The 27471-nt window shown below is 42.8% G+C and overlaps 1 protein-coding gene across 2 annotated transcripts in view; it reads left to right on the top strand.

Annotated features, from left to right (window-relative positions):
• The window catches only part of trpc5a (transient receptor potential cation channel, subfamily C, member 5a), a 206315-nt gene that overhangs the window by 128515 nt on the left and 50329 nt on the right, over positions 1–27471 (top strand). The gene's annotated exons all lie outside the window — the stretch shown is intronic.

Genomic DNA, 27471 nt, shown 5'->3' with positions numbered 1-27471 from the left:
ATGTTTTTATGGTAATTTACAAATTTGTACCAATAACAAAAAATCCAGGATGCTGTCAGATTATGTTGTTGGTACATTACCACTCTTGTTGTGTCTGAAACAGAAGCTGTTGGACAAATTAGTTCCTTTTAATTCAGCAAAAGGCTGTTAAAGCACTGATGTGGTTAAGGATTTCTAACTTTTTTGACTGAACGCAACAGAAGGACGTTACATCCTGTGGGAGGGTGAGAGCAGAAAGCAGGGCTGAAAAAGGGACAAGTAGATGGAAGTCAAACGAGAAAACTCCAAACTGGACCCACAGGCTTCCGTCCCTCAGTCAGAAGTTGAGAGGGGGGGGGGGGGAAATAAACGAACAAAAACAATCTGGCAGCTTGATCCAAACAGAAGATGGAAGGATGAAAAAGAGGAGAAACTGGATGGAGAAAGAGCTGAAGATGTAAAAAACTGAGTTCTTTGTGACAGTTTGATAAATGACAGCAATCAAAGGGAGATGTTGAGGGAGAACAAAATAATTACAGACTTTGAACAGCCGACTCAGGATGAAAGAGGAGCGATGGAAACTAAAAGACAAAAGCGTGAACAGGAACGATTAACCTCTAAAGATCACAAGAAGGTCAGGATAAACCTGTTATCTGCTTTGGAACCTTCGAGGAAAAGCTTTCTAGTTATTATGGTTTTTATTTTAGCGTTTGCACAGGTGCTGATGTTTACTCACCTCGTCTGCCTTTCTACTAACCCACTTCAACTAAAGCCTGATCAGTGGGTTCAAAGGATTAAAGCTGTTATAGCAAATTCACAGAACAAGCTAGGTTTTGAACGCAGACCTCTCCCCTTGGGTATCTTCCCTGAGACGCGTCTGCCAGATCCGGAAACCTGCGATGCCGGAGGACACTAAGCTAGCTTTTTGGTAGCGCCCCCCTAGGCTGTGGAATGTGCTGCCTCTACAGAAGAGGTCGGTGTCTTCTGTCTTGTTTTAAATCTTTAGAAAACCAGTTTTTATGCTTTGGCTTTTAACTCAGCATGAGAGACTGTTTATCTTAGATATTACAAACAGTATTTTATTTATGTGTATCGTTGTGTGTTGTGTTTAAAAAGCACTTTGGTCACTTCTGTACTGTTTCAAGGTGTTATATGAATAAAGTTGGCTTGGATAAACACCAGTAGTCATTTATAGGTCCAAAACTCTCTTGTCCGTGACTTCAATTGTAGTTTTTTTCTTTTTGAGACTCTGGTAGTTTGTTTTAAAGTTGCAGTGGTAGCAGCCGGCTAAGGTTCAGGTTGGCTTTAGCAATCACCAAGGGGGAAATTGAGTTGCCATGGACATGTAAAACAACAACAAACTGACAAAACAAAAATCACATTCACTGGACTCTATAAACTATAACCATGATAAAAACAACCAATGTAAGATCGTACAAAACAACGGGGCATTAACATTCGTCCACCAAAAGAGCTCCTGAGATCCTTAAAATCACGGTGGCGAGGGCGATCCTCCAGAGACAGAGCAATCTTAAGTTTACTCATCATCCTTTTGTCCATGATCGTGTCAAATTATTATTGACAAACGATGAAGGCTATTTCTCCTTCTCCAATATTACTAAGCCAGTGGCGTGTCTAGCTCTTTTAAAATGGGGTGGCCCAGGTGAGGCACAACTTTGTGCATGGGTGGCACCAATGGTTATGCTTTTTTTGTTTTACCCCCAAGCCTTTTGTGGACGGCACCTGGGGTGGTCAATCAGATTCCAAGGGTGGCATGTGCTACCCCAGGCCGCTCCCTGGACACGCCCCTGTACTGAGCAGAGAACCTCTCACACCAGTGCTGCTAAATACGTGAGTGTGTAGTGAATGGAGGACCCAGGGAGGTGTGGCGGTTCAGTGAGACAGACAACCAGAAGTTCCGATAGTTGCTTTTGGTCTGAAATGTGTTATTGGTGGAGGTTTTTAGACAAATGCGAGAGAACCACGTCTTTAAACTCCACAATTTATACATAGCTGTACTATTTTAGAACATTGTTAAGAGGCATGAAAAAGTGTTTTAAGCAAATCTGTTTTCCAAATTTGCCATTGCAGCTATACCACTGGTAGTTTATTCAGAGACAGTGGTTCAGACTGAAAACCAGCAGACTATTGTGTGTGGGAGTACCGATGTGGAAAGGTCTATGAAGGTCAAGCAGGAAAATTAGAAAAGTTAAAACATCAAGGAGAGCTGAAACCAAAATACTTTCAGCGACAGAGAACCCGATCGATACCTGATTTAAGTGGTTTTAGGTAGAAAAAAGTGAACATGACCCAGTCATAAATCTGATCTTGTACAAAATTTGCTGAAATCTTTTGGAAATGTTTGGGGTAGTGTTGTCTAACCCTGGTTCTCAATGGCCACCACCGTACACGTTTTAGAGGTTTCTCTGTTTCAACACACCTGGTTTAATCAGTGGCTGACTAAACAAGCGATTCAACCACTGGCTCAGGTGTTTGAAAGCAGGGAAACAACTAAAACATGCTGGATAGTTGGCTTCAAACAATGGGTCTGGACACCACCGATTTGGAGCATCACAATTTAGAAGTTGAACACTTTTCATGAAATTCTTGCAGTGATTTTGGAGAAGCGAGCATAAAGTCCACCCTCCCTTTGTCTTTTCTTTTCTTCTTTCGTGTTTAGAGTTAGTTGTTGTAGGGCCGTGAAACCATCTCGGTGGCAGATTAAAGAGCAGATCAGAGGTTCACAAATCTGCTCAACACATTTGCAGTGGTCCATGGTATAAACGAATGCCTTGTGACTCATTCCTTTTAGAAAAGCAAGAAAAGCAAAACCTACAAACTCGGAGGAGTTCTGCCATGTGGTTTTGTTGCTAATGCTAACAGTTAGCTTTTACTAGCTGAGACGTGCTCTCCTTGATGCTAAACCAACAGCAACCTTCCTCAGTCTTTAGCCAAGATGGGCGGGGCCATGAATACTACTTTTCCCTGCAACCCACCTGTGTGGCTTTTTCTGACCCGATCATTTTTCCGTCTGTTTCATTTCTGCGGTTAATGCGGGCAACGGGTCTTGAGGAAAACGTTCATGTTCAGCGTGCAAGTGAAACTCAGAGTGACCAAACGTTTCTAAAAATTAAGTTTTACAGGTTTCTCAGCGAGCAAGACAAGTAAAAAGCAGTAGGTTTTCTAAAGTGGGTGTGAGACCTAAAGGCCTCTCCTGAGTTGTGTTTGTCTTGTTTATCCATCCTCTGATCATGATAAACAACCGTTTATCAGTTTATCCTTCTGAATTCTATAAAACTGCCGAAATTGGACCGTTCCAAGTGTGTGTGTGTGTGTGTGTGTGTGTGTTTGAATCATTTAAAAGTCTTTTTCTGTCCTCGGGCCTCTGATACCTGCAGTCCTGCTCAATAATACATTGAGCTTAGACTCTATGATAAATAGATTGTGTGTAGTTGTTGTTGTTCTATCTCACTGGGACCCTTTTTGTGTTTTTGGTTTAAACAGTTGCTTTATTGGGACCAGTGGTCCTGTTGGACCAACGCCTGGGCCCTAATGAGGCAAAACGAATTGTCCAGAATGAAAAGAAAGTCGATGCAGGGTCCTTATAGAGACGGCCGCACAAGCTTGTGCTGTTGTGTGTGTTTCTGTGTGTACATTTGTGGCTCAATAGACTGCTGCTGCAGCTGAATAATATATTGACCTTCATTCATGGTTTATTCATTGCATCCAAGTGAATTATTGCTTTAATTAATCTATCAACACGTGTTCTCAATTACAGAGGCTTGCAAATGCAAATGGATGTTTGGATTTTTTTGAGGACCTTCTCTGTTCTGTACTTTCAGTTTCACTTTTCTGTCATCAAAATTCCAACTCTAATGCTCACTTTGACCTAATTTTACTCCCGAAAAGGAATCTCAAACTTCAAAACTCTCTTTGAAGATTAAAGTATTTAGAATGGGGCAAAATGTCCTCGCTTTTCAGCTGCTAGTCCTCATAAGAATAGATGAACAAGTGCACACACACTGAGAATCAGTGGTGTTTTCGTCGACAGTTTTTTCTGCACGCGTGCGTGTCTCCATCTCCTTTCCAATAATTGTTTGTGTTCACCGAGTTTCACAAATGCTCCGCCAGGCTGTTGGTTGGTGGACACATGCACACTTGACTAAGACAGTGAGGAGTGCACGTGCACAAATCCACACCAAGCGTTACTAATCTGATCAGTCAAAGTCTCCAACACAACAGGAGGCTTCAGTCAGAACATGCGCGATAAGCAGAAATGAAGGATAAACTGGGACAAAAGAAGAGCTTCTGCATGTTTTATGATCTTAATTCTTCGGTATGTAAATACAGTTACGCAACACTTTTTCCTTTACCCCTGTATGTGTTTGTGCTTTTGCTTTAGACGTCTAAACTCCTAATGCACATTTCTGTTTTTTGTTGTTGTTTTTTGTTGTCAAAAAAGGGCAAAAGTGTGTCATAATCCACTTAGATCTGTCAAAACCCAAACAGGAAGAAAATCTTTAAAAGACACGTTAAATTCCTCTTTGTTGGAAAGTATTTTCCTTTCTTCTTTCCTCTCTTTTCGGTATTTGTTTGTGCTCCTAGGATGCTATTTACAGCATCATAGCTTCAAACATTTAAACTTCATGCCAGTGTGCTTCATTGCTTAACCGAGTTGAACTGAGTTGAATAGAGAGCCGGAGTGGGTGGAGAGTAAAGTAGAGCCAGCAACATGGAGATGAATAAAACTGATGGAAAGAGACAAAAACACTCAGAAAGGGACCAAAAGAAGAAGGTATTGTTCCTGTTTTAACTGGGAAAAAAGCCCAAATCAGATAAAAGGGGAAATCGTCAAACGCGTATAAATCACAAGCATTAGCACAGCTACGCTGAAGTAGCGCTGGCATTATTTGGTTTGTTTTAACATTGAGGGGAGATTACATCAGCCTGAAGAGAAATTTAATTAAGCAGCTCTGCACAGGGTAGCCATGGTGAGCATATTTCTGGGGCCACAGTAGCTACTGGCTCATTGATCGAATTAGCTGTAGCTAACAGAGTGGTTGAGAGTGAAGTGAACGGATGGGAGTATGAGTTAACTCAACAGTTTCCATCCCATATACATACAGGCCTGGATGTTGTTGGTGATGGGTCCTGGGAACCATCTGGGGCTATTGTTCTCATACCTAATGCTTGTAATAATAATAATAATAATAATAATAATAATAATAATAATACTGCATTTAATTTCGACAGCAACATGAATGAGATCAGAGAGGTAAGGAGGGGCGAGACAGTGGACACATTTGTAGGTGAGAAGCAGGATTTTGAAGGAGATTCTGTGTTCAATAGGTAGCCAGTGGAGACGCTGAAGAACAGAGCTGATGTGATCTCTGGAGGGGGTACGAGTGATGATCCGTGCAGCAGCATTTTGGAGAAGTTGGAGCCGATGAAGGGATTTATGGGGAAGACCAAAAAAGGAGAGAGTTAATGCAATCAGTCCTGGAAGTGACTAGGCTGTGTACGAGGATGGCTGTAGCATGAGGAGTGAGAGAGGGGTGGAGTCAGCTGCTGCGTAATTGACAGTAGGCTGAGTGAATGATGTTGTTGATGTGGGCTTTGAATGGTAGAGTGCTGTCAAGGATGACTCCAAGACTCTTTACATGGGGGGAAGGAAGGATGGAGGAATTATCTATGTTAATTGATATGCGGGGAGATTTGTTCAGAGTGGAGGGTTTCCCTATGAGTAGAATTTCAGTTTTATTGCTGTTGAGTTTCAGGAAGTTTGATGAGAATCATGATTTTATCTTAAAGAGACAGCTGGACAGGGAGGCTGGAGGGAAGACTGCATCGGGTTGAGAGGAGATATAGAGCTGGGTGTCATCTGCGTAGCAGTGGAAATTTATCTTGTGTTTGCAAAAGATTTGGCCAAGTGGACGAATGTAGATGATGAATCAGAGAGGTCCAAGGACAGAGCCCTGGGGAACACCAGCATGAACAGCAACAGGGTGAGAAGAAAAAATGTTGGGTATTCTCTGGTTAGGTACGAAATGGGCCAAATCAAGAATTTTATGTTAGGTCCATTTGGGCCAAAACGTTTTTCTAAAGGAATATGTGCCATCATTTTATTGACCCAGTGACTGTAGGCTGGAGGGTGAGAATCTTTCCATTTGGACAATAAAAATATATACAGCAAAAGGCAATCATGTCCAATTGGTATGTGTCCAAAGCAGCCTCTACCATGACCACACCAAAAAGAGCGGGCGCACAGTGGTCCCAGAAATCTTAGATAGAGCATCAAGACTAGATGACCAATACCTCTGTAGTTTTGGGCAGGACCAGAACATGTGAAGAAGTGTGGCAGGTGATGGCTCCCAGTGTTCCCCAGTTGAGCCCAAATCTGGCTTTATTTTACATTAATGTCTTTGGATGAATGCTACAAGTATTTTTTATTTTTGTCTTTTTTTACAAAGTTCTAAAAGAAAAGTGCTATGTTTCAGGCTTTGGGTTCTACATTAAGCTAATTCCAAGTTATTTTAACAAGGGTTAGCTCGCTTTATCCAAGTGCTCACTATAATTTCATTTTCAAAGCAAACATAAAAGCCTTCCAGTTAATTTGATATCAGTGAACTAGGACGTTACCATACCCTGGTTGACTAGAACTGTCACAGAACTTAGCTTTTTTTTTATTTGCACACTAGCTACAGTAAATGTAGCTAGCCAACCAGCTAATGTAAGGTTAGAAATATTCTGTGTGCTGTTTCACAAATTAACTTATATTAAAAATAATTATTAAGGATTATATATTAAGGGCTGCATGGTGGCCCAGTGGTTAGCACTGTTACCTCGCAGCATGAAGGTCGCAGGTTTGAAACTCGGCTGCGGTCTTTCTGCGTGGAGTTGCGTGTTCTCCCCATGCATGCGTGGGTTTCCTCCGGGTACTCCGGTTTCCCCCACAAATCACAACATGCCCTATAGGTTATAAATTGTAAGTCGCTTTGGATAAAAGTGTCTGCTAAATAAATAAATAAACATAAACAAACATAATCATATATACCCATCGTGCTAAAATGTGTCACCTGTTTCTTCAGGATCAACAATAGCAGGTATTTTTATCCAGAATCTGTCCAGATTCTGTTTCAGATGGGACCTTCAAACTTCTAAATCTGACCAGTTAGCTTTTTTAAAAAGTCTGGCCTTGTACCTCTATGGAACCAGTGTTAGCTGGAATTACGGGTCAATCAAAGGGCTAATTAGATTTCTAAAAAGAGATACCGTTGTCGCGTGCACGTCCCATTTGTCGGTTCCGTTAAAACCCAGTTCCGTTAGAACTTATGAGACTGTGCATCCATCAGGGTTCGATGGGGATGTCGGTGAGTATTATAGTATTAGACCCTGGGTTGGGCGTCCTAAGTTAGAATCATATCTTTTATTTTAAAGGTGAAATAATATGTAAGACTTTTCCTTCTGTAGTAGCTCACTTCTTTTTAAGCAATCCCGTTATCTTAAGGTTTCTTTATATTAATCTGTCACAAACCGTAAAGTAAGTCCTGATAATTCAAGAACCCATAATTAATGTGCTTACCTCTGTGCAATTAATGGCCAGGGCCCCCAACCGTGAAGCTTTAGAGAAAACCTGAAATAATCAGGATTATGTTTCTTTTCCAAAAAAGTTTATTACAAAATAGAAAATACAAAAATGGGTAAATAAAAAACAACTGCTATCCCCCAAGGAGGAATTAGTTCAAAATGATTAAATAAGAGTTAGTTTACACTAGCTCCTGTCTTCTGAGAATCTCCCCAAAAACTCTTGTCTTGGAATCCCCCAAAGTCTCTTCTCTGTCATCCCCCATCCAGGTTTGGACGGGGGATGACCCCTCCAAATCTGCTCTGTCTCTTCTTGTCGCCTGCCCCAGCTCTCTCCCTCAATCTCCCTCTGCTGTTCAGAGCTGTTCTTATATACCCTTCCTGGGCCAGCTTAAGGTCATGGGGTCATTTACCAGATACACACTTTGTAGCTCAACACAAAACATTTGGTGTCATTTTCACTACATGGAGCATTCTTCTTAACACAGGTCATTACATCATCTTTTGCAGTATTCTTCAGTTTCTCTCCAATGTTCCCGAGAGGGCTTCTGGATCTGATGGGCTTGTCTTCACTCTGTTCTCCTCCAATCCCATCTTTCCAAGCCAGGGGTGGATCCAGGGGTGGGGCCAGCCAACCTGACCTTTTGCCCAGTTCTGTCCTCTTGTCCCTGTGACCCTTGTGTGACCCTTGTTTCTGACCACAGTTTTTTTTTACCTGCAGCCCAGCTCCTGTCGGCTGGCTGATTTTGCTCGCACAAGCCAGTCCAGTGTGGCTCACCTTTTGACCCCGTACTTGCCACTGTCTTTGGCATGTGGGGACTCGCAACACCGTCCGCGACACAACCACAACCACGTACAGATTGATTGTCCATGATTGAGCCAAACCAAGCAGCATTAATATACCTTCTTGGTTTTTTTCTTGTGTATGATGGGGGTAAATGTTCTCTGTGTTTTGTTAATGGAAATGGGACTTTTCCCTGAAGTCATCATATCTGTGTTGCCTCATGCAAGATGAAAGAGAACTGTGGTTTCAGTGAGTGGGTGTTTTCTGGTGAAACTGGTTTGTGTGTTTGGCCTGCAGACCTTTAACTCCCAACAGCACCGGTGGGAAAAGACGCGGGCAACCAGTCATCCTTCTAGCAGGGTACGGTATTTTTAAAAATGTACTGGTTATTGGGGATCACTACAGGGGGATCACACTCCTGAGCCTCCCTGGTAAGGTCTATTAAGGGGTTCTGGAGAGGAGGGTCCGACAGATTGTCGAACCTCAGATTCAGGAGGAACAATGTGGTTTTTGTCCTGGCCATGGAACCCTGGACCAGCTCTACCTCCCTTGTGTGTGGGAGTGAGCTCAACCAGTCTAATCTGTTTTGTGGATTCAGAGAACGCGCACAACCACGTCCCTTGGGGGGGGGCCTGTGGGGGGCTACTTCGGGTTTTTGTGGTACCAGACCCTTTGCTACAGGCTGTTGGGTCCCTGTATGTCCTGTGTCAGAGCTTGGTCCACATTGCCGGTAGTAAGTCGTTCCTGGTGAGAGTTGAACTCCGCCGAGGCTGCCTTTCATCACCAATTCTGTTCATAACTTTTATTGACAGATTTTCTAGGCACAGCCAAATTGTTGAAGGGATCAGTTTTGGTGGCTTGAGGATTGAGTTTCTACTCCTTGCAGATGATGTGGTCCTGTTGGCTTCATCAGAACGTGATCTCCGGCATTTATTGGAGAGGCTCGCAGACAAGTGTGAAGCAGCTGGGATGAGAATCAGCTCCTCTAAATCTGAGACCATGGTCTTGAGTCAGAAAAGGGTAGAATGTCTTCTCCAGGTCAGGGATGAGGTCCTGCGCCAAGTGGAGGAGTTTAAGTATCTCAGGGTCTTGCTAATGAGTGAGGGAAAAACGGAGCACGAGATCGATAGGCGGATTGGTGCTGCATCTGCAGTGATGCAGGCATTGTACCGATCTGTTGTGGTGAAGAGAGAGCTGAGACAGAAGGCAAAGCTCTTGATTTATTGTTTGATCTACGTTCCTACCGTCACATATGGTCACGAGCTTTGGGTAGTGACCCAAAGAATAAGATCACAGATACAAGCGGCCAAAATTTGTTTTGTATCTGGGCTCTCGCCCTTAGAGATAGGATGAGATGCGTGATCATTGGAGGGGCTCGGAGTAGACCCGCTGCCCCTCCACATCAAGAGGAGCCAGTTGGGGTGGCTCAGGCGTCTAGTTAGGATGCCTCCTAGATGCCTCCCTGCTGATTTTTTCCAGGCACGTCCAACTGGGAGAAGACCTAAAGGAAGAAAGAAAATGATATTTTATATAGCGCCTCTCAAGATAAAAATCAAGAGGTGCTTCACAAAAACATAAAAAGTAAAATATAAAAAAGATTGTTAAACAATTATTACAAAATGTTTTTAAAATGACCAAACAATACAAATAGTGATTAAAAACATAACGAAAGGAAGAGAGAAAATGAATCAGAAAGAGGGAAATCATTGGATCATGGGAAAGGCAGAAAAAGAGCAGAATAAGGAGAGGGTGGTGACGAAGGTCACACCAAAACCAGCTTGAACAAGTGAGTTTTCAGCTGCTTTTTAAAGGAAACCACTGAGTCCACTGTTCTCAAGGGGAGAGAGTTCCAGAGTCTGGGGGCCACAGCAGCAAATGATCTGTCACCTTTGGTCTTTAGCCTGGTGCTGCACAACCAGTAGGCTTTGATCACTGGACCTCAGGGACCTGCTGGAGGTGTAAGGACTGAGAAGATCACCAATGTAAGGTGGTGCTTGCCCCTGCAAGGCCAGGACACACTGGAGGGACTATGTCTCTCAGATGACCAGGGAACGCCTTGACATTCCCCCAGAGGAGCTGGCCAAATTTTCTAGGGAGAGGAAAGTCTGGGCCTCCCTACTTGGGCAACTGCCCCTATGACCCGACCTCGGAGAAGTGGCCAAAAATGGGTAGATGGATGGATACTTGTTACTGTGTCCAAAAGTTGACACTGTTTAAAAATGTCTTGAAACTGTTCCAGAGAGAAAACTTAATTATATTTATTTTAGAATAGTTTATTGGAGTTCTTGTTTGATGTAATTTTTGGAGGAAGCAACTTCATTTTGGACCCACAGAATTCAATTTGGATTAGCTAAAATATCCCAGCAAAGTAGCCAAATAACAGAAAGGGATTAGGAATGTATTTGTTGCTTTTTCATACTGTTACCCCAACTCATTCAATGTTGAATTTGATGTTTAAACGCCAAAAATTGTCTCCCCATGCCAACAGTTAAAGTCATTCTTAAAGCTTTGACCAAAAACTCAGAACTTGAGTATTGTTTCTAATTTCTTTGTTCAATTTAAAGAAAAAAACACTGAACAGCAACAACATCATCCAAAGTGTAGAAATACCCATGCCTTGCCATCAGCTGGCGCATTAAGGCTCTCCGTTTGCACCAGAAAAGCGCTATACCATCTTCTGTCCTGGCTGAGAATAGCTTCACATGACTGACACACCAATGGAGAAGTATAAACGGAAAATGTCTCCATCAATATGTTTGCATGTGGGCGCTAGCTAGGCTTTACAGTGAGGAACGTAAGTATTTGGACACCCTGCAAATTTCCCCACAAATTATCGGGGGGTTAGAATTTCACGTTGTAGGTGCATTCCCACTGGGAGAGAGCTTTCAAAAATAATCAGGAAGTCACGTTGTATGATTTGTTAAGACTTTTTTTTTTGCATTGTATTGCTGCAGATAAGTATTTGATGAAAAAATACTTAAAAGTCCACCTCTACACCACATATTAATATAACTAGCAGCATCTGTATGAGCTTGTTAAAGACACCTGTCCACTCATTGGCTGGAGTAAAGCAGGTTGTCCAGTAATCGGAAGGTTGCAGGTTCGATCCTGCCTCCCAACTGAGAATTCTGCTGTTGTGACCCTGGGTAGGACACTTTACCCACCTTGCCTGCTGATAGTGGCCAGAGGGACTGATGGCGCTTGTGCTTGTAAGCCTCACTTCTGTCAATGCACCCCAAGGCAGCTGTGGCTACATTGTAGCTTATCATCACCCATGTGTGAATAGATGAACGGTGCACTGTAGTGCAAAGCGCTTTTGAGTCCTCTGACTCTGAAAGGCCCTATACAAGTGCAGGTCATTCATTATTTGTCAGAATCCTACTACTACCATGGGCAAGAGCAAAGATCTGTCCAAAGACACCAGAGACAAAACTGTTGACCTCCACACGTCAGGAACGGGTCAAGCAACTTTTCTATAGCGCTTCTCAAGATAAAAATCATGAGGCGCTTCACAAAAGCAAAAAATGTAAAATATAAAAAAATTTAGAAAATTATCAAAAATATATTTAAAAAGAGCAAAAAGTAGACAATTGTGATTAAAAATGTAAAGAAAGAGAGAGAGTGAAAAGGAAAGAGGGAAATCAGTGGATCCTGAGGAAAGTAGAATGGGTGGGGAGAGCAGAACAAGGAGAGGGGGATAAAGGTCTCACCAAAACCAGCTTGAACAGGTGAGTCTTCAGCTGCTTGTTAAAGGAGACCTCTGAGTCCACTGATCTCAGGCTCAGGGGGAGAGAGTTCCAGAGTCTGGGGGCCACAGCAGAAAATGATCTGTCACCTTTGGTCTTTAGCCTGGTGCTGCACAACCAGTAGGCTTTGGTCACTGGACCTCAGGGACCTGCTGGGGGTGTAGGGACTGAGAAGATCACCAATGCATGGTGGTGCTAGTAAGGCAAATTCTAACAATTGCTGTTGGAGCAATTGTTAGAAAATGGAGGCTGAAGACAAATGTAAGTCTCTCTCGGATGGGGACTTCATGCAACATCTCACCTTGTGGGCTATCACTGATGAAAGAAAGGTGAGGAATGAGCCCAGAACCACAGACCTGCTCAGTGACATGAAGAGAGCTGTGACCATAGTTTCAAATGTCACTGTCGGTAGAACACTGAGCTGTTTTAAAATCATCCACTGCACAGGGGATTCCCCTCCTCAAGTCATCACATGTCTTGGCCCATCTGAAGTTTGCCAGCGACCATCTGGACGATCCAGAGGAGGTAAAGGAGAAAGTCACGTGGTCAGATGAGACCAAAAAGAACTGTATGGTTTAAACTCCTCTCTCCGTGTTTGGAGGAACAAGAAGAATGAGTTGCTTCTCAAAATAACCTTTACTACTGTGAAGCATGGTAGTGGAAACATCATGATTTGGGGGTGCTTTTCTGTAAAGGGGACATGAAGACCGCAATGTTAAGAAGAGGATTATGGGGACATGTATTGTTAGATTTGGAGCAACAACCTCCTTCCCTCAGTCAGAGCTTTGAAGATGGGTCATGGCTGGATCTTCCAATGTGACAACAACTCACAGCACACTGCCAGGTCTGCAATTCAGCATGGATATACCAAATTAACCGGCCCTTCTTATTTTCTGAAGACTCTATATTAAATGATCTCTCGTCACAGAAAACAATATTTGGACTTTCACGAAAAATGCAGCAACCAGCTTTTAGTTTTGAACTTATCCCTAGCATCGCAGACGGAGCCAACATCGGCCCTCCTATGTTCCTGATGTTCCCAGAAGGAGCATTTTAGGAGTCAAAAATGCTCCAAAAGCCACAGTTCCAACGTCAGCCTCAACTTTCCTAGCCTTTTCTACTTCCCCTTAGTGTTTTCCAACTTCTCATGCTCATTATTCTTGAGTTTGTTGTCGCTTGGGATTTCTTCATCCAGCTCCGTTGGAAATGAACAGACCTGTGTCGGTGTATAAACGCCACCCGGCCTCGTTTACCGGCTCTCTACCTTTGTGGGGGAAGGTCGGCTCTCATTCCTTGTATAACGATTTCTGTGACCATCATGTAACCTGTAGAAGCTTCCTGAATCAGTTGCCGCAGCAGCGGAAATGCAAATGATGTAAAAGCCTATTCATCTTGCTGCACTCTGGGCTACTGGTCCTCTTCAGTAGGTTATCATGAGTCATCAGAACTCAGCCGGGTCCAGCCGTGGGGAGCTCAATAAAAGTGAGTTTAGGGTCCCTTGGAAAGTTTTCCACTTGGCTGATTTCCCTGTGGGTGTGTGGGTGTGTGTGCGTGCGTGCGTGTGCGTGCGTGCGTGCGTGCGTGCGTGTGTGTGTGTGCGTGTGTGTGTGTGTGTGTGTGTGTGTGTGTGTGTGAGCTCCCAGGAGCATCCGCTGGCTCTCTGTGTGCATTTATTACAGATTAGAAGTACCTTTTTCTTTGACGGTGTCACTGCAACAGAAGTACGTAGATATTCTAACAAGAATGAATATATTTTATTTGTTTTCTTTGAAATGTTAATACTTTAAAGTGCTTGACTCTTTCCTGGATGCCGTCCACATATTTAGTAGATATCACTTGGAGCTGTGGGTGCTGGTTTTTATGGTATATTTTGTTCCGGCTGTTGTTGCCGTCGTGTGTGTGTTTCTGTGTAGGTGTTGTTTGTTTTAGCTGTCTGAAACAATCTTTTAAAATGTTTTATTTTGAACAAACCGTAGCTGTGAAGTCTTTAAAGACAATATTTCATGCTCACACTTCAGACAATAGTTTACTTGACAGGATTATCTGTGAAAAAATGCTTTTACTTCATTTATAATAGTTAATGATGTTTATTTAATGGCTTTTGAACAGTCACATAATTAATTTTGTAGAGGTATAACATTTCATGTTGAAAAGTACTCGCAGCTGTGATGGCAGACTTAGCCATAGATCACTTTCTTGAGTACTAATGGAGGTTATTCACTTTGAATGTTGAATATAACTGCGTCATCTGCTTGTACTAAGTGTGTTTCAGCTCTCTGCATCTCTAATTTTAACTCAGAGTCTGATATATTGTCCGTATTGTGACTAGTGTCCTATGATTTAGCCAGGGTGGCCCTCTTGAATTGGATTGGCTCCAAAAATGTATAGACCTACATCCAGTGAATACTTTGTGAGGTCTTAAATACAATCCATCCTGTGGTTCATGAGATACTTAGCTGGCAATAAAGCTAATGGCGTGCACAATGTTTAACACAAAAAGAAAGCTGAAGATCGCATTAGCTACACCACCAACTAGGCAGCATAAGTTTGTACTCAATGTGTGTGGTGAATGGCTCTCAGCTAATATCAAACCAAATCCTCTACCTATAGAAGTCATTACTTTGATTGGAGTCAATTTGTGTTTTGCTAATAATTAACTCATTCACTGACAGCCGTTTCCTGATCGCTAACGGCCTTCGCTGCCAGCGTTTCTCACCGTTTTTACTGTTTTTTTAAGAGTCACAGAACGTTGCGCGCTAGGATGATGTCGACGCCAAAACAACCAAAACAAAGAGGAGACGCACCTCGTACATCAGGAAGAAGCCACGCATTTCGAGCGTTATCTGTTCTTTCATAATCTGTTGTTGAATTGTGATCGGCAGATGTTTTTCCGGTTCGCGCCTCACCTTTTTTACAGGAACGGCCCAAAACGATCTCCTAACACATGGATGTGTTGCTTCCTGATCACGTGACATGAGACGTATGCGGATGAAGATCGGCTTCAGCGCTGAGATGTTTGTTCTCTCAGCGCGGGGGCTCGTTCCGATGCTCAAACAGTAAAAAAAAAAATGCAAATGACGACTTTAGTCGTCATTGGCAGTGAATGAGTTAATTTAGTTAAGGCAGCCATCTTGGATTGCATTGACTAAATGTTCATCAGTTGTAGATGTTTAACAAAAGTCCGTTAAATCCTTCCAATGGTTCATGAAATGCCCTGAAGTGAAATGAAATGGCCCTTGGAGTGATTTTGTGCAGCCTCCATTGCATTTCTATAATGGTGGAGTTTGTGTCTTCAGCTCACTGAATTGGCTGTTGTTTTATGGCCATGTTATACGAATATAATGCCCGTTTCTGAGCAGTACAAATACAAATCTGAATATTTTACCTTTTAAATGAAGAAATCATGTTTTTTGTGGCTCGTGAACACGTTACATTTTGGCTCTTGTCTATAAAGTTTAGATACCGCTGGTTTAAACTAACTTAAAGGAGCTTTCCAGAGTTTTCCCCTTTCAGAATTGATGTAGGATTTTTCAGAAATCCGTAAAAGCGATTGTCTCATCGTGTACTGTGATCAAATGTAAGCGATATGTCTTTTTTTTTTTTTTTTGCTAATCACACCCCCTGCCCTGCGGAGCTCAGTGCAATAGGAAACTGAGCGCCAACCAGAACTAACCAATAGCCTTAGACTACTGCTTAGATGCTTCAAATTTAAGGAATACCTCGGCTGATGCAGAGTTGATGAACTTCTAACGGACACGTAAATCTCTAAAATATAAATATGTGAGAACACACGACATGAGAATAATACTCATAAAACAGTGTGTTTTAGCTCTGTTTGTCAGCGACGGAAGCGTATTTATAAACAGAAACGTGAAGTCGCCATCTTAAAAAAAACAGCAACAGATTTTTTGTGTGATATGCTTGTCAGCCACTAGATGGTGCCATCGGATAAGAGACACACTCCGTAAAGAAGCTTTAAAAACCAAGTTCGTATGTTCTTTTAAATACATTTGCAGTGGTCTCTAATATGATTGAATGCCTTGTGAGTCTATCTCTGTTGGAAATCTCTGGCGCTCTTGTTTCAGGAAGTAGATGTGAGCCAGAGCAGAGCTGAGCAGAGGACGGCAGGATCTGGATTGTTATTTTCCGATATTCAGATATTTGAATATCCTCTGATTGGCTGACATCAACACAACTCTACCACTGATTCATTTTGCTTTTTAACGCATATAATGCAGCATATAGGCATTGAATACTATTTTCATATTTAGCCTACACATGATACTCAGTGATAAACATATTTCAAAATAACAAGTAAAAATCTGTTTTTCAGTGAACTTGGTCTTTAAAGTGAGAAACCGAAGAAGCTAATTTATGGATTTTTATGAGTGCAAACAAATTAGCGGTTAGCGGAATGTAGCATGTAAAAGCAGCTAGCTGAAAGTCTGGGTTTCCTCGTTTTTCTATCATAAAAAAAAGTTATTTTTTCAGATAAATATTTCATGACTGTTTGATGAGTTTTGTTTTAGCCAAGTGGTTCAGATTGTAGCTTTTGTTTTTCTAACTGAGGCCCTGTCCACACGTAGCCGGGGATCTGCCAAAACCTAGATATTTTCCTACGTTTTGGCCTGTCATCCACACGAAAACGGAGTTTTTTCACACGAAAACGGATCTTTTTAAAAACTCCGGCCAAAGTGAAAATCTTCGTTTTCTCCGTTTTGGGTGTCTGGGTGTGGACAATCAAAACCGGAGTTTTAAGGTCCGCAACGTCACTTTCCGCGACAAAAAAATGCTGACATCACGTGTGCGACCTGTGTTTACACTAGCCGACAGCATGGATGCCCTCAGAGCTGCGCTCGCTTTGTCAATTGTCCAAGCGCTTTTTGCTTGTTTGTTTTTGCAAGCGGAATTACTGCTCATGGCGGAAGACCACAGACGAAGGACGAGGTTAAGAACGGGGGAAGTACTGCCGCCTACAGGTCTGGCATGTCCTTAACAACGTATTTATCCGGGTACGTGTGGACAGAGTTTGTTTTTAAAACGAGGTGGTGTGGATGCAAGTTTTTGGAGGGGCGGGGGCGGGTATTCGTTTTTTATAAAAACCCAGCTACGTGTGGACTAGGCCTCAATCTGTTGAGATTTTCTGCTCTAATGCTGGTTTTCCATTACAAGAGCGCTCTCTTGTTCACAACCCTTCGAGTCATTTTCAGACATATCTCTCGCTGTCTTCGGCCTCAGCCGGCACATCACAGCCAGCAGTAAAAGCAGTGTGTGTTATATAAAGCTGCAATTGGATTAGCATGAAAGAGATGTGGTTTTCCGTGCTGCAGGCACTCTGAGATTAGGTTTAAGACGTTATCCTTCGCGGGTTTCACACCGCTGACCAGGCCTGCTGGGAAAAGGAGGGAAAGAGAGAGGAGGGGAGACAAACCGCACTAATCAATTTAAGACGGACTGGAAATTCATCTCCGTGGTGAAGTGGTGCTGTTCAGGAGCAGAAGGAGATGTGTGAGGAGCGAGAAAGCAAATGTTAATGAAACAGAGTGCATTTCATTACTGTCACCTACACAAATAAATACTCGGGGGAGAAACTGATCACTTAAGTACCGGAACATTACAGCATCAGGGATGGATGTAAGAGACGGTCCAGTCCCAACAGGAACACTGGGAAACAACCACAGTCATTTATTCTCTGAGTTTTTTATTTGCAAATGAGATAAAAGTTGAATTACTTTAGAAAAAGTTGGTATCAAGCTTTTTGGAGTAAACATTGCAAATGAGATTTAATTTTCTCCTTGCATTCATAAAACATGTCACCTGTTTGTTATTATTACCATTTATCCCTAAATACCTGTCAGTCCATGATTTCCACTCATCTATGTGAGTGGGAAGGTTAAACCGAGACTGATAAGGAAGCTGAAGTGTGTGCAGCGATGCTCCTGGTAGTGTTGCTCTCACCTGCAGGGAAGAATGCCCTCCAGTAAGGGATAGTTGTGTTACTTTCTACATTGAATGAAGTTTTCATCTTTAAATGATGACATTTTATCACGAGTTTGGTGCAGCATGTGCATGACATGCACAGGGACAATCTAACATGCACGTTTTGTCTGTGGAAGGATGCAAAATACCGGGAGAAAATGCATACATGCATGGGGAGAGCATGCTGACCCCATGCAGTAGGGGCCTCTGCTGGGATTCAAGCCTGCAACCTTGTTACTGCAAGGCAGCAGAGCTGCCAACTGCACCACCGTGCATCCCATCTACCCAAGAATAAAATATGCGAGGTCAACTTTAAACTGAAGGCAGAATCGATTCTTGCTTAGAGGAATAAACAAGTTATTGACACCTATATTATGCCGTTACCACGGCAACATATGACAACGTGGACAACGTGGGTCCTAGAGATTTGTTTGTCTGCAGCCTGGACAGAGGTCCATCCCAGACAGGAAGTGAATCAAAGTTGTCGCCCACCACTCTGTGATTCACATGGCTCTGATTTACCGCCTGGACCGTGCTGATCACCTCGCCGCTACTGCCTGATATTTGCTAACCAGTGACGACAAAAGCGCGCCTCCCACCGCCCTCCAGTACGTTACGTAAGTCAGGCTGATCTGTAGGCTGTGCGTCACAAGCACCGATGATTTGTGACGTCCTCCATCATGTCACACTGCACCTTGTCACCCTCTCCAGGGCTGTTTTACGCCTCCCTGTCCTCTTAGTGGTGGAGAAGCTGCTGCGGCTGAAGCCATGCTGTCGACATGAAACAGTTTCTGACTGAAGAGTAAACTGTTAAAGCCGCGCTCACAGGCTCAAGCCCCACGACAAGACAGGAACACAAAAGGAGAGAAAGGTGCAGACGGCTGTAGTTTAGTGGAGCCAGGAGATCAACTCAGTCATTAGCATACTGCTGCCATGGCAACAAGAAACCAAGCTGGAGCTGAGCGAGGAAAGGAGAGTGCAGAGACAAGAGCGGGGTAAGGAAAACAGATAAGAGAAGGAGAAGGATGAAGGAGAGAAATGACAGCAGAAGTGAGAGAGATAAAATATTAAAGGGGTGAAGGGGGAAAAGAAACAAGAGGAGAGACTTGAGTTGAGAAATTAAAGGGTGGAGATGAAGGAGATGGGGAAATGGGTCAAGGGAGAGGAGAGAGGTGGAGGAGAGAAAACTCAGGATGAGGAAGAGCAAAGAAGAAGAGGAGAAAAATAACCGACGTGCACGGAAAAGGAGGTGGAGGGGTAGGAGAGACGCAAGAGGGGCAAACAAAAAGAAAAAAGAGGGATGGGGAGGAGAAACAGTAAAAATAGAAAACCAAAGAAGAGGAGCAGAGAGGGAGAAGGGGGGATTAGAGAGAGGATGAGGAGGAGGTGGGGAAGAACCTCCTTGGTTTGACTTCTAACACTTTATCTCCTTCCTCCTCCCATTCATCCCATTCTTCTCCCTCTATCGTTTCATCGCTATAATTAAATACAAACGTTATCCAATTTTCCTGCACACACGGATTTCCACAGGACACCCGACCGGATAAACGCTGATGGAGGGAAAGGATGTTTATGCTTGCGTTTCCACGTGTTGGTCTTCAAAACACAAAAAACTGTTTATCAAAGTCAAACAAGCTCACCTGTTTGTGTTTCAGGTAACTCATACCTCACTCATCTTGTTAGTAAATCATTTAACTAGTTATGGTTTCATCATCGATCACAAGTCCATGTTTTTCTTTTGTTCATTCATTTCATATTATCCTATAATAAAGTCACCATGGTTCATGACGTTGGTTTTTTCCTCTACCACTGGTTCCCAGTTTGTTTCTCAACATTTTCACTTAACTAACTTCAACCCCAAACACAGACTTTCATAATGTTACTTTTTCATCTCCTTATGTTTGCATGTACTAAATAATCTACAGCAGCAAGTATTGTAGATGCTGTTCTCATAAAAATCATGTCAAGGGATAACGTTAATATCTATGTTCAGATAGATAGATAGATAGATAGATAGATAGATAGATAGATGGATAGATGGATAGATGGATAGATAGATAGATAGATAGATAGATAGATAGATAGATAGATAGATAGATAGATAGATAGATAGATAGATAGATAGATAGATAGATAGATGATAGATAGATAGATGATAGATAGATAGATAGATAGATAGATAGATAGATAGATAGATGATAGATAGATAGATGATAGATAGATAGATAGATAGATAGATAGATAGATAGATAGATAGATAGATAGATAGATAGATAGATAGATAGATAGATAGATAGATAGATAGATAGATAGATAGATAGATAGATAGATAGATAGATAGATAGATAGATAGATAGATAGATAGATAGATGATAGATAGATAGATAGATAGATAGATAGATAGATAGATAGATAGATAGATAGATAGATAGATAGATAGATAGATAGATAGATAGATAGATAGATAGATAGATAGATAGATAGATAGATAGATAAGATTTTGGGTGACTTGGCAGTTATTGACACATTTTGTAATTTTATGTCTATACTTGTGTTATCTCTACCTCTCTAGCAGGATTAGTGCATTCCTCAAACTGAGTTCTGTAAGTCTGCTCCCTCCTTGTGGAAGATCTGAGTACTGAAGCACATAAGTGCCTATTATATTTTGTTACTTGTCATAAGCTCAGGAGGTAGAGCGGGTTGTCCACTCGGAGGGTTGTAGGATTGATTTTGGCTCCCACCACAGAATGCTGCTGTTGTGCCCTTTGGCAAGACACTTAACCCTTCCTACTTGCTGGTGGTGGTCGGAGGGACCAGTGGCGCCTGCGTACATCAGCCTCACCTCAGTCAGAACGCCCCAGGGCCGCTGTGGCTACAATGTATCTCATCAACACCAGTGTGTGTGTGTGTGTGTGTGTGTGTGTGTGTGTGTGTGTGTGTGTGTGTGTGTGTGTGTGTGTGTGTGTGTGTGTGTGTGTGTGTGTGTGTGTGTGTGTGTGTGTGTGTGTGTGTGTGTGTGTGTGTGAATAGATGAATGACACACTGTAGTGTAAAGCGCTTTGGAGTCCTCTGACTCTGAAAGGTGCGAAGTGCAGGTCATTTGTCATTTACTTCTTTTTTAATGTTGTGTATTTCCTTTGAAGTTTTTAATTGTTTTTCAATACGTTTGACAATAGTATAAATGATAAATGACCCGCACTTGTATAGCACCTCTCAGAGTAAGAACTCCAAAACGCTTTACACTATAGTGTATCATTCATCCATTCACACACTAATGGTGATGAGCTACGATGTAGCCACAGCTGCCCCGGGGCGCGCTGACGAAGGCGAGGCTGCCGATCACTGGCACCACCGGTCCCTCCGACCACCACCAGCAGGCAAGGGGGGTTAAGTGTCTTGCCCAAGGACACAACAGCAGCATTCTCTGTCCAGAACCGGGATCGAACCTGCAACCTTCCGATTACTGGACAACCCGCTCAACCTGTTGAGTTACTGCTGCCAATAAGAATAGAATCATATCTTTAAGAATCTCTAACTGGAATGCATAAAAATAGAAACCATTGTGCATCAGGTAGCGAAGTCATGATTTAAACTAGAGTTGGAGCGAGCACTGTGGGACCCTAACTATGTTTAGTGTCTTGGGGGTTTGGTGGTTCGCTCTTTTCCTGTCTGCAAGTTTGTTTGACCGGTGTATCCATCCCATAATCAGAGAGAAAACAGAGCTGCTCTAACTTTTCAGGAACAAAAAGACCAGCCAGTGAGTCTCCCACCTACCATCACCTTCCAGGGTTCTGTGATTCGATCAGGAACTTATTAATAAAAACTTGCGATGAAGTTAAAGTTAGGCTTGTTTTTCTAATGAGGCCAAAAGAGAATGGTTGCTGCCATTTTCTTGCCTGTGGTGGATTATGGTGACCTCTTCCACATGCATCCCTCCTCTCAACTTTATTATAAAGCCCTAACTCGTCACTGTCTCGTGTCTGCTCAGGTTCAGCCCACCCATAGATTAAATAGCTAGTATTTATTTATTTATTTATTTATTTGGTCTGCTTCCATCATTTATCCAAATGGGTTCCCATGTCTGTCCCAAAGGCTATTCTCATTTTAGTGGTTTGAAGGATTGATTTAAAGCTGTCTGAAGTGACCCGTTTCTGTAGCTTTAGTCAGATTTTTTCCATAAACTTGATATCGTTCTCAGCTGGCCGACTCCACCGGCAGCAGGTGTTCAATCAAGACGCATCATAAGATCAGCATCATTTCACACAACGCGATGCTGCGGCGACAAAGCTGTGCTGGAAAAAAGTATTTTAAAGACGAGATTTGGTTCAAGACGTAGAGCTCAGAAGCAGACATGAACGTTCCAGAGGAGACGTGCCAGGATCAACAGTTTACAGACTCTGAAGAGAACAAGAAAGTGGTGAAATGTGCAGCTGCCACCAAATGTTCTCCTGTCAGAAAGCAGGCGAGGAGCGTCCCTGACTGACAGCTGCAGGCACTGACTCCACCACTTCCTGGCAGTTTGCCTGTTTAAGCTTTTAACGAAATGCTTGCTTGATTACAAGTTGTGTGTCCTTGTGTGAAGGTGGATGTGCAGAGTTGAGCTGGATGTTGTTCCATCCATTTACACGGTGGGACGTTTGTTTGGGAGGAAAACCGACACACAGCTTAAAGTGATAGATAACCTCCTGTCTCTACAGCCTTTTCAGAGTGTGAGGCTAATTTATCGTCTTTGGATTTTTACCCCGGGCAAAGTAATCGCCTGAAAGCAGATACAGGGCAAGAAAGGGGGGACAAATGGGGAAGTATTTAGGAGAAAGAGGGAGCTTGGAAATAAAAGATTCAAATAGACACCGGAGAGACAGAAGGAGAATAGGAAGACTTTTCTGGCTCTTGGTGACTCAGAGGGCAGCGGGAACAAAAAAGGCTTTGGTTTAATGCCAAAGATATTAGTGGATGATTTGTAATGAGATGTAAATGTAGGCAAAAGAAACCCGTGAGGGCAGCGGGCAACCTTTGGTTTGTAGAAACCAGGAGTGATTTATCCACAGACGTGCTAAGAGAAGCTCATTTTGGTCCAGCTCTGGCTCCAATTCCAAGATTGAAACACTTTTAGTGTCTAGAAAACAATTTTAACATTTGACAGCTTAAGGTTTACGTCTAAGTGATTTAGAAGATTCTGACCAAAGTAGCACGTCCTCTGCTGAACTACAGTCCAAATCATGCACCAATGTTCTACATGAAACATCGGATGAATTCAATCTCAAGGAAATAACCCTCAGAATCCAGCCATCAAGGGTTCATGCTCACTGCTGCCCCAGATAAGATTTTCTTGTCAAAGGATTTGGACAAATATCCAAGATGAAATATCCCGGACAAGCCCCCAACCCGATAGTTATGGTCTAGCTTGTTGGGCTATAACAAAAGCAGAGACACTTGTAAAATATTAAAGGTTAATAATCAACCAAAAATCCCCCAAATTAACTTGCAACGGTAAAAACAGTGAAGTGTGAACTGAACACAAATGTGGCAACACACCTGAAGGGAGATTACACAAAGGTTAGACCAGGGGTACAAATACAAGTCTCAAAGGGCCACATAAAAAGTTTCAATGAGTCAAATGTCCATTTATTATCATTTGTCAATCAACGTGCTTGAATAAAATTTGCTTGAACACAACAAGCATTAAAAACAACAAGAAGCATACAATGTCATTTCCATTTAGTAATCAATTCAAATTAATACTTAAATAAGGAAATCTGCTAAAAACCTTGGACCAGGAACGACATCTCAGACTGGGCTACGAACAGGACCAGAGGATCTCCCAGCACAGAGGCACCGTCAATGAAAACATCAAGAAGGAGATGAAGAATCTGAAGAGAACAAACGGTGACTCAAGTGAGGTGCTGGATGAAGTTAAGACCAACCAGAAGCTAGTAGAGAAAAAAACATCTTGAAGAGCAAAACAATTTCAAACATCAGCTAAAAGAAAATAAGCTGATCTGTGGAAATCTGGAAAAAAAGTCTTGAAGAAAAGCAGCTCCGTCTGGTCCCCAAAGAGGAGCTGAAAAAAAACTAAAGATCAGATTAGCGTGGTGAGCGAAAACCTGAAGAAACAAGTAAATGATCTGAAAAAGGAAAACCTGGAGCTCATCGAGAAGCTGAATAATGTCAGGACTGGAGACAAAAAGGCAGAGGAGATGTCTGAGGAGCTGGAAAGCCCTAGACAGCAGCTCCAACAGGATTCTTCAATCTGTGAAGAACTTTGGAACAGTCTGAGCAGAGAAAAGCAGCTGAGACTTCAAAGTGAAGCTGAACGGCTGAACACAGAGTCAAACTCTGTGAGAATTCTCTGCTGAAGCAGGAAGTCAGCGGGCACAGAAACTCTTAATTTCAGCTACTTGCTGATAGACCAGCAGAACTTTCAAAAAGTCAAAGCCGAATTGGACTGGAGGTTTGCTGAGGAGCCGCAGAGCTCCCAGCAGCATCTGGAACACAAAACTTCACTTTGTGAAAAACTGAAAGGAAATTTCTCCAACAGACTCACCCTCAGGCTTGAAATTCACGAGAGGCTGAATTTAAAACCGGGTCCCCGTGATAAAAGCAGTCTGAGCTCGACGGGGTTCATAGTCTCTTGACCGAGTTAGAAAATATGGAGAAGAGCAAGTCAAACGAGTCTTCGGAAAACTGTAGGTCCCTGGAAGACATTCTACAAATCATCAGCAAGAAAGAGGACAAAATCTCCAAATGGAGATTCTTCAAGAAATGTATAACTCTGAGTCATCTCCGTAAACACAAAGTAGGACATCTGATAAGTAAGGCCCCTCCCCCACAAGAGAAAACTAAACTGACTGATTATTACACCTGTGTTAGCAGATTAGCACCGGATTCATGATATATCTATTTTTTATATCAGATTAGGATTAAAATCCTTCTCTTTAAAATCTGTTCTCGACTTGGTTCCCTTATATCTGTGTGACCTGATCACCCCCTACAGACCTAAAGTCAGCAGACCCTCCTGTCACTACCTAAAGCGTGCTCCAAGGCCAACGGTGAACGTGCGTTTAGTTTTGCGGCCCGTGACACGGTCCCCTTCCATTGGTCACCGTTGGTGCTTCAGTCGTGTCTTTTAGTGACGTGTCTGATCACAGTGTATGTGTGTGACTCGACTAGGGATGGGTACCGAATTCGGTACTTTTTCAGGTACCGACCGAATTCCATAGTACCGACCGAGCACCGATTTGCGTCATTTCAAACGGTGCCTCGTTTCGGTACCCGTCCATCATAGCGAGAACTTGCCAAGACAGCTGCGCATGCACAAGAGCGTTATGTTGTCGCTCGCTGCGAACCAGTTGTAAACAGAGCAGCATGGTAGAAAGAGCGCAGGCTAAAGCTTGGGTCCACTTCACTAAATGTGATGGGTAAGTGGGTGATGATGAAACCAGCAACAACGATCTAAGTGAGACATCCTCATCTTAATCTGCTCCGGTAGGTAAATATAATTAGCTTGATATGTTAGCTTCTGTTTCGCTAATATGGTGCGTTCGCTTTCTCCTCGGAACTCCGAATCCCCGACTAGAAGAACATGAACGCGCTCTAAAGTTTGGCTTCACTTTACTAAATGTGACGGGTGAAGACGAAACCAGTGACAACGATCTAAGTGTGAGGCATCATCGTTTTAATCTGCTCCAGCAGCTAAATAAACTGTTTAAGATAATGTTAGCTTGGTATGTTAGCTTCCATTGCTACCAATGTTATCAGCTAATGGTGCGTTCACTTTCTCCTCGGAAATTCTAACTTCCCAGTAGGAAAAATCAAATGAAAAAAGATGGCAAAAGGAATGAAGATACACAGTAAATTTAGTTCACAGTAAAGATGTTTGCTTTAGTTTAATTATCAGCTTATAAAACTACAAGGACGATGTTAAAATATAAACAGTTGAATGTTATTTATCGTGATATATATCAAATATTGATATATATTGAGAAAAATATATATTTAATTATAAATGAGAATTAAAATAATAAACACTCAAAAGTATCGAAAATTGGTACCGTTAAGTACCGGTATCGATTCGTAGGTACCGGGAATTAGTACCGGATCGATTCAAATGTCAAAGGTACCCATCCCTAGACTCGACTCATCGACCCCCACCCCCTTCCACCTTATGAAACAACTGGGCATCATGGTGGTACAGTGATTACCGCTGTTGCCTTGCAACAAGGTTGCAGGTTGAAATCCCAGCTTCAGCCTTGCTGTGCTCTCCCCATGCATGTGTGGGTTTACTCCCAGTGATCGGGTTCCCCCCACTGGCCAAAAATCATCTTTAGGTCAATTGGTGACTGAAACCTGTCCCTTTTGTTGGTGAACAAAAGTCTAGTGAACTAGACCAAATTCCTGCTTTGCAAAGTTTGGTCCAGGAATGCTCCCTTGGAACCGCCGCAGCCCCTAGCAGCTTTCGGGCTAGCCAATCACAGCTCTCTATTAGGGTTTCAAACCAATAGAGCGCTTTGATTGGTCCACATCAGTGGGCCAATTAAGCCTCTTTTCCATCGCCAGGTCTGGAACGGTCCGGTCTGGTTATCTTTAGACCGGTATGTTCCGGTATGGGTCTTGGATTTTCAGACGATTGTTTCGATTGCAGTTTGGGCATCACGTTGGCAGGCGGGGTTAAAAAAAACATCAAGCACATGTCTGTGTTGCAATAACTGGTCTGCAGAGCTAAAGACCAAAACAAAATGCTTACCACAGCCTCCACATGTGACTCCAGAGTGCAGTCGCCAAGTCCAGAAGCCTGCCTCAGCTATAAATAGCAACTCCGTGTATTTCTCCCATCTGGAAAAAAAAAAATCCACTCCGGCTGTTTCTGTCCTTATCTATTAGCCATATTGGGCTTTTATTTCTTCATCTTGGCTCGACAATGAGCTGATGTCCACTCTGATCCTTAGGCTGCCATCCGCTGAGAAAAAAACTACCGATCCATCTAGCTCCTCCTGCGGACTCTCGTGATGAAAGTGAGAGACGTATGGAACTCTGAAGGTGAACACTTGCTGCTACTTGCTGCAAGTTTTTCACGTTTATGTTCAGCTAACGAAAACTCAAACAACGGAACTCCGTTAGTTCTCCTGTTTGCAAGAAGTGACGTATTTCTGTCAACCAATCAGTGGGCTGTGTTGTTGCTCCACCCTAACGTACCGTTCCAGGAATTTCTGAACCTACAACAGAAGGGAGCCCAGAAAGTCCTGCGACTGGCACGGTCCGGGTCGGTTGTCTGGACCGGTTTTACAATCGAAACAGAAAAATTAGCGACCTGATCCTACCCATTCCATGCCAGTTTGGGTGGTGGAAAAGACCTATTACAGCGGTTTTGAGGGCCAATCAGGGCCCCCTATAAGTCCGGTG

The sequence above is a fragment of the Nothobranchius furzeri genome, chromosome 2 (genome assembly GCF_043380555.1).
Source record: "Nothobranchius furzeri strain GRZ-AD chromosome 2, NfurGRZ-RIMD1, whole genome shotgun sequence".
Taxonomy (NCBI): domain Eukaryota; kingdom Metazoa; phylum Chordata; class Actinopteri; order Cyprinodontiformes; family Nothobranchiidae; genus Nothobranchius; species Nothobranchius furzeri.
The sequence above is the reverse complement of the archived record's forward strand: the minus strand, read 5'-3'. Positions and strand labels throughout refer to the sequence as shown.